The sequence below is a fragment of the Callospermophilus lateralis genome, chromosome 16, assembly GCF_048772815.1.
Source record: "Callospermophilus lateralis isolate mCalLat2 chromosome 16, mCalLat2.hap1, whole genome shotgun sequence".
In the NCBI taxonomy this organism is placed as follows: Eukaryota; Metazoa; Chordata; class Mammalia; order Rodentia; family Sciuridae; genus Callospermophilus; species Callospermophilus lateralis.
Genome location: NC_135320.1, coordinates 34700396 through 34707523, shown reverse-complemented (window position 1 = coordinate 34707523; position 7128 = coordinate 34700396). Strand labels below are relative to the sequence as shown.

The 7128-nt window shown below is 39.2% G+C and overlaps 1 pseudogene; it reads right to left on the bottom strand.

The window, feature by feature from the left end:
- Positions 1 to 599: 599 nt before the first annotated feature.
- Positions 600 to 1107, bottom strand: LOC143382250 (U6 snRNA-associated Sm-like protein LSm1 pseudogene; annotated as a pseudogene).
- Between the last annotated feature and the right edge of the window lie 6021 nt (positions 1108 to 7128).

Sequence of the window (7128 nt, the reverse complement as noted above, 5' to 3'; positions counted from 1 at the left end):
AGTAGCATATGACTACTCATCACTTCATTTGTGTGGATTTAACATAGTGTTTGGCACTGACAAACCAAAGTTTCACTTTCAGGATTTTTTTTTTTTTTTTTTGTATTGGGGATTGAACCCAGGGTTGCTCTACCACTGACCTATATCTCCAACCTTTATATATATATATATATATATATATATATATATATATATATATATATTCAATGGACCTTTATTTAGTTAATTTATTTATATGTGGTGCTGAGAATCAAACTCAGTGCTTCACATACACTAGATGAGTGCTCTACCACTGAGCCACAACCCCAGCCCCTAGGAATTTTTTTTTTTTTTTTGAGATTCATATTTTATTTACAAGTCAATGAAAAATGTCCTCTGTAAACTCTAATTTAGGATATGAAAAACAATATAAAGAGACGGTTGCTGGCTCCACAGTGACGTGTGTGAAAGGAGTCCATGCCACTATTTATTTGAACAATGATTCTGTTATTTAAAACAAAGAAAAAAACAAAAACAAAATCCCACATGATTTCTTCATGTTGCATGTGAAAGAATGAAAAATAAAGCTGACTTTTCAAAACTCTACAGTCTGCTCAAATGTATCAGGTGACCAAGATGTCACTTTCATTCAGTGACAGTCCCTATTCTCCAAAGCATAGCCTCTGAGCAATGACTTAATATTCATCAAGAGTATCTGCTCGAGGAATGGATAGACCCCGATCTTTAAGAGCTTGAACTTTCAGCTTCTCTGCTTCTAGCTTGGTCTGCTGTTCCACCCTCTGTTCTTCTAAGATTTCTTCAATAGACACTTGCTGGAGGGGTGTATCACTCTCCTTTTCCAAGTCCAAATTGATCAATGCTTCTTAAAAAGCCTATAAGTGTCCTTTTATCTCGAAGCAGAACCAAGTGCTTTTTGTCGATGTCCTCGATGAGGCTGGCGGTGCCGGGCATATAGTTCATTTTGAGCTGAGATGAGGCTGTAATGTTCAGCGGCGATAGGCCAGCGTGTCCAATGACTCTTTTTTCCCCACCGCAGTCGCCGCCTTGGCGGGACCGGGACAGGAAAGTCTCTTTCCAGACCACCACTTCTGCCCCGGCTTTCAGCCGCCGGAGTCTCTTAGGAATCTTTTTCCAAAAAACATTTATACTGTTTTTGGCTGGGATTACAGATGCTGAGCTCCAAACACTTTTGATCCATGGTTGAATTCATGAATGTAGAGCCTGGAGCTAAGGAGTACAGACTGTATTAGACTCCTCCTCAGCTTTTTATGTGTTTTAACATCAATTGGTATTCCGTATCAGTTTCCATTATTTCAGAAAGTTTGAAAAGTTTTATTCTTTAATATTTTCTTAACTTCCATGTGCAATAAATACATGCATACATATACATTGTATTTCTAGTTACATAACTATGTGTTTCATTTTTTCAGGGTCCTTACTAGTTTTTCTTGCTAAAACCATCTTATCATCAGCCAGCAAAAGAACTTTTCAGGCTTTTAGCTGTAGTTTTTAGCTTCTCTAATCTTTTTAAGCTCTTTATTCTTTTTCATTTTATTTGATACATCCAATTAAATAAAAAGCATCAGCAACAGGATGAAATTTAAGATCTCCCTCAGTGATTTTTCAGTTTCCACTGCAGTAATCCTAAGTGGGAAGACTTAAGGAGTCTGAAGAACATTCTATTTTAAATAACTACAGGATGGTAAAATTCTTGTTCTAGGAAGATGTGTCATGTCTAGCCCGTGGTTTTATAAACCCTCTGTCATATCCTAGGTATATATGTCCCCGGCTTTATAGTACTGTGATGTAAAAAGCTACTGGGAGCCTGAAGGCATCCACATCAAAAGCAAAGATACATCAACCACAAAGCCTTTCCTTTTCAAACTCTTAGTATTTTCAGTTACCTCTTCCCTGTGGACTTTGATATCTGTCCTCTCCCCCCACTCCTCCTATTAGCCAATGAAAATGCTCAAACTTCTTTCTGAAACAAAGAAAACAACAAAACCTTTCCCTACTTTTTTTTTTTTTTTTTTTTTTTTTTTTGAGACAGGGTCTTGATAAATTGGCCAGGTTGGGCTCAAATTTGCAATCGTCCCCCCACCTCAATCTCCCCAGTAGATGAGATTTCAAGTGTGTGCTACTATGCCCAGTCTTCCCTCGACCCCAGCCTTGCATTTGTCTTTAATATACTCTTATCTCTCTCTTTTCCTTAGGCATTTTTTTTTGTGTGTGTGGGGGGGTACCAGGGATTGAATCTAGGGGCACTGAGCCACATCCCCAGCACTTTTTTGTATTTTATTTAAAGACAGGTCTCACTGAGTTACATAGTGCCCTTGTTTTTTGCTGAGGCTGGCTTTGAACTCTTGATCGTCCTGTCTCAGCCTCTAGAGCCACTGGGGTTACAGACTTGCGTCACCACGCCCGGCTTCCTTAAAAGTTCTTGATATTTCTGTTTCTTTGTTTACTAGTTCGCTTCACAGTTCTTTCCAGAAAAAAAGTAATTCAGTGTCTTTTTGTGGTAATAAGGATCAAACTAAGCATCAAACATGGCTAGCCAAGTGCTCTACCACTGAGCTAACATCCCAGCCCCTCTCCACATTTTTTTTTTTTTTTTTTTTTTGCCACAGGAGATTGAACTCAGGTGGCTCAACCACAGAGCCACATCCCTAGCCCCCCCCCCCTTTTTTTTTTTTTTAAAGAAAGAGTGAGAGAGAGGGAGAGAGAGAGAGAATTTTAATATTTATTCTTTAGTATTTGGCAGACACAACATCTTCGTCTGTATGTGGTGCTGAGGATCGAACCAGGGCCGCACGCATGCCAGACTAGCGCGCTATCGCGCTATCGCGCTATCGCTTGAGCCACATCCCCAGCCCTCCCTAGCCCTTTTTTATATTTTAATTTAGAGACAAAGTCTCGCTGTGTTGCTCAAGGCCTCACTAAATTGCTGGTTTGAACTCACAATCCTCCTGCCTCAATCTCCTGAAATCCGCTGGTATTATAAGCATTAGCCACTGCTCCTGGCTCTCCCTCCACCTTTGAACTCATTAGATTCAAGTTTTCAATTCCAAAATAGAAAGATGGGACATAATGCGAGTTGGTGTTTCCTTAATTCCTAACTTCAGCATCATGTTCTTCTTTCTCCTAAGGTCTCTCTTGGGGGGAATCTGTTTATTGTTGGGTTTTATTTTTTTGGTGCTGGGGATTGATTTCCGGGGGACTCTACCACTGAGCTACATCCCCGGTCCTTTTATTTTTTTATTTTGAGACAGGTCTTGCTAAATTGCCCAGGCTAGCATTGAACTTGTGATCCTTCTGCTTTAACCTCCCAAGTAGGTGGGATTATAAATGTGAGCCATCATGCCCAGATTTCAGGGTAAAATTCTAACTCTTCTATTTATAAACTGTACAACTGGCAAATTACTTACTAAATTACTCACTAAAGCCTCTTCCTTATGTGTAAAATAAGAATCATTTATGTACCTCATAGTGCTGTTTTAAAGATTAAATATGTGGTGCAGGTTAGGATATGCGAACATGAAAAATGACTGTAGAAGATCAGAATATGCCACCCTAAAATTGATTTCTTTTTTTAAATATTTTTTTAGTTGTTGATAGGCCTTTATTTTATTTATTTATATGTGGTGCTGAGAATTGAACCCAGTGCCTCCCACATGCCAGGCAAGTACACTACCGCTGAGACCCAGCCCCAGCCCCTAAAATTGATTTCTGAGCTGGTTATTTTGAGAAACTACAGACATATAAACTCTGAAATGTTACTTTTTTGTGAAGAAAATTTACTTTTTTTTTTTTTTCTATTTTATTTTTGTGGCAGGGTGTTGCAATGTTGTTCAGCTGGCTTCAGATTCCTGGTCTCAAGCAATCCTCTGCTTCCCAAGTAGCTGGGGACACATCACTGGACCTGGCTGACAATTTACATTTATAAAGGAATTTTTAGTAGTAAAGGGAAATACTCCAGGAAGAGAACTACTCTGCTACAACATTTATCACCTGAGGTCATCTGCATAATAAGGCAACATTTACTCACCATGCACTTTCTCCTTTTTCCCTACCATAACGTATCTCCACCTCCTGGAAGCTCCATACCACCATTCCTTTCTGTTGCTCAAAATAATATATAAGCCTCAGTTATCTGGCTGCTTCTTCAAGTCTCATGTTTTTATGGAACTCCTATGCATGCATATATAAATAGAATTGTTTCTCTCCTGTTAATCTGCCTTATGTTAATTTGTAGACTATGCAAAGAATATATAAGGGTAGGAGGAAGCAATTTTTTCACTCCTACATAGGAAATACAAAATACCTCTCTCTGGGCCCAAATAACACATAAAAATGACAAGGTTTCTGTTATGATTATTGTCATTAAAAGGTAGATCTGAGCTGGGCACTGTGGGGCTTGCCTGTAATCCCAGTGACTTGGGAGGCTGAGACAGGAGAATTGCAAGTTCAAGGCCAGCCTCAGCAACTTAGTGAGGCCCTAAGCAAGTTAGCAAGCCCCTGTCTCAAAATAAAAATTAAAAAGGACTAGGGCTATAGCTCAATAATAAAGCCCTCTGGGTTCAATCTCTAGTATGTATAAATAAATAAATGGCATATCTGGGAAGATACCACATGTGGACAACCATGAGGTTACCTCTGCATACTAGGTAGGGTACGGAGAAGCAACAGCCAATCTTTTTTAAAAAAAATATTTTTATTAGTTGTTGATGGGTATTTATTTATTTATTTACTTATTTTATATGTGGTGCTGAGAATTGAACCCAGTGCCTCACACATGCTAGGCAAGTGCTGTACCACTGAGCCATAACCCCAGTCCCGCAACAGCCCAATCTTAAAATTTTGTCTGTGGCAAACTGTTCAGGTGAAAGTGTCTTAGTGTATTCTGGCTGTTATAATAAAATACCATAAACTGGGTGGCTTATAAGTAACAGAAACCTATTTCACACTGTTCTGCAGACTGGGAATTCCATCAGAGCACTGGCAGATTTAGCATCTGGTGAGGTCCCACTTAACTGGTTCATGCACAGTGTGTTTTTTTTTTTTTCTTTTTCTGGGTGTCCTCACATTGGTAGGAAAGGTGAGAGACTCTCTGGGTCCAAAAGCTGCACCTTCTAAAATCATCAGTTTGGGGCTTAGGATTTCAACATATGAATTTGGGGGGACTGAAACATTTAGACCATAGCATAGAGTGTCTGCCTAGACTCTTCTGTATTCATAAGTGGTATGAAGTTTGGAAATTTTGGCAGGGTAATTCTTAGGTCACTGCCATATACTTCTAGTTCAACACCTCACCTGTTCACCAGACAAAGACCATTGAATAACAGGAAAAAAACATTAAGGACCAGACCTTATTAGTGTGGTGCTGTGTAGTTCACAGAGCATCTTACATCCGTGATGTCATTCAGACAGCACCACAAACTATGTGTTGAATTGAGGCTTTTTGGGTTTTGTGGGTTGTTTTACAGGGAGTCAAACCCAGGGGCACTCAACACTGAGCTATATCCCCAGAGGCCCCCTCCTGTGTCCTGCTTTTTATTCCACATTTTTTATTGGTGCTTTATAGTTGTTCATAATGATTATATTTGTTGTTGTTACATATTTGTACATGCACACAATATAACAATATAATTTGGGCACTATCACTGCCCAGCACTTTCTTCCTCCATCCCCTCTTTCCTCTCCAGGGCCTTTGCCTCTACTCTATTGATCTCTCTTGGATTTTCATGACATTTCCCCTCCATTTTTCTTTTCCTTTTTTCCTCTCTAGCTTCCATATATGAGAGAAAACATATGATTCTTGACCTTCTGAGTTTGGCTTATTTTGCTTAGCATAATGTTTTAAAGTTTCATCCATTTTCCTACAAATGGCATAATTTCATTCTTTATGGTTGAATAAAACTCCATTATGCATATATACCACATTTTCTTTATCACTTCATCCACTGATGGGCACCTAAGCTGTTTCCATAGTTTGGCTACAGTGAATTGTGTTGTTATAAACACACAGTTAGTTGGGTAATGCATGTATCACTGTAGTATTATGACTTTAATTCTTCAGGATAAATATGGAGGAGTGGTATAGCTGAGTCATATGGTGGATCAATGTTTAAACTCTTGAGGAACCTCCATACTGATTTTCATAATGGTATACTAACTTAAAATTCCACCAACAGTGTAAGTGTTCGCTTTTCTCAACATCCTTTTATTGTTGTTGTTGTTGTTGGGGATTGAACCAGGGGCGCTTAATCACTGAGCCACATCCCCAGCCCTTCTTAAATTTTTTTTTTTTTTAATTTTGAGATAGGATCTCACTAAATTGCTTAGGGTGTTTTTGATTTGCTGAGGCTGGTCTTGAATGCTCAATCCTCTGTCTCAGCCTCCCAAACTGCTGGGCTTCACATCCTCTTTTGTATGTGTGTGTACCTCACACTTGCTGGGCAAACACTCCATCACTGAGCCACATCCTCAGTCCTCCCTTTTTATTTTATTTGGTGACAGGATCTTGCTAAATTGATGAGGCTGAACTTGATCTTGGGATCCTCCTCCTGAGAATACCCAGCTTGTGCTGGGATTTTTTCCCCCTCATTTTGCAAATAATAAAGCTAAGGTTTAGAGAAATTTAAATGACCAACTTCAGGACATAAGCTAACAAGAAGCTGAGTTTGTATACAAATCTAAGCCTTTTCTGACACATGGGAAGGAGAGAGAAGGCAAAAAGGTAGGAGGTAGTGACCTGGGGAGGGCTGGAAAAGAAATGGGAAAGCCAGACAGGAGGTAAAGTCATAGGATGAGAAAGAACTGTCTGGTGGGGACAAAATCACTAGGACTGCCATTAATCCTAACAAGCAAAGGGAAGATGCATGTTTGAGCAGTAAAGGTCTTATGAGGAAGTGAAAAGGAGGCACTATGAATTATGGTGACCAATTATGGAAATTTCTTAGAAGGTTAAGAATTCAGCTGAATAGCTTTGAAGAAACCATCAAGCCTCCATTTTCTCTTTCCTTCCTTCCTTCCTTCCTTCCTTTTTTTCTTTTGGAAAAGGGTATTGAACCCAAGGGTGCTTTATTACTGAGCCACATCCCCAGCCTTTTTTTTTTTTTTTTTTTTTTT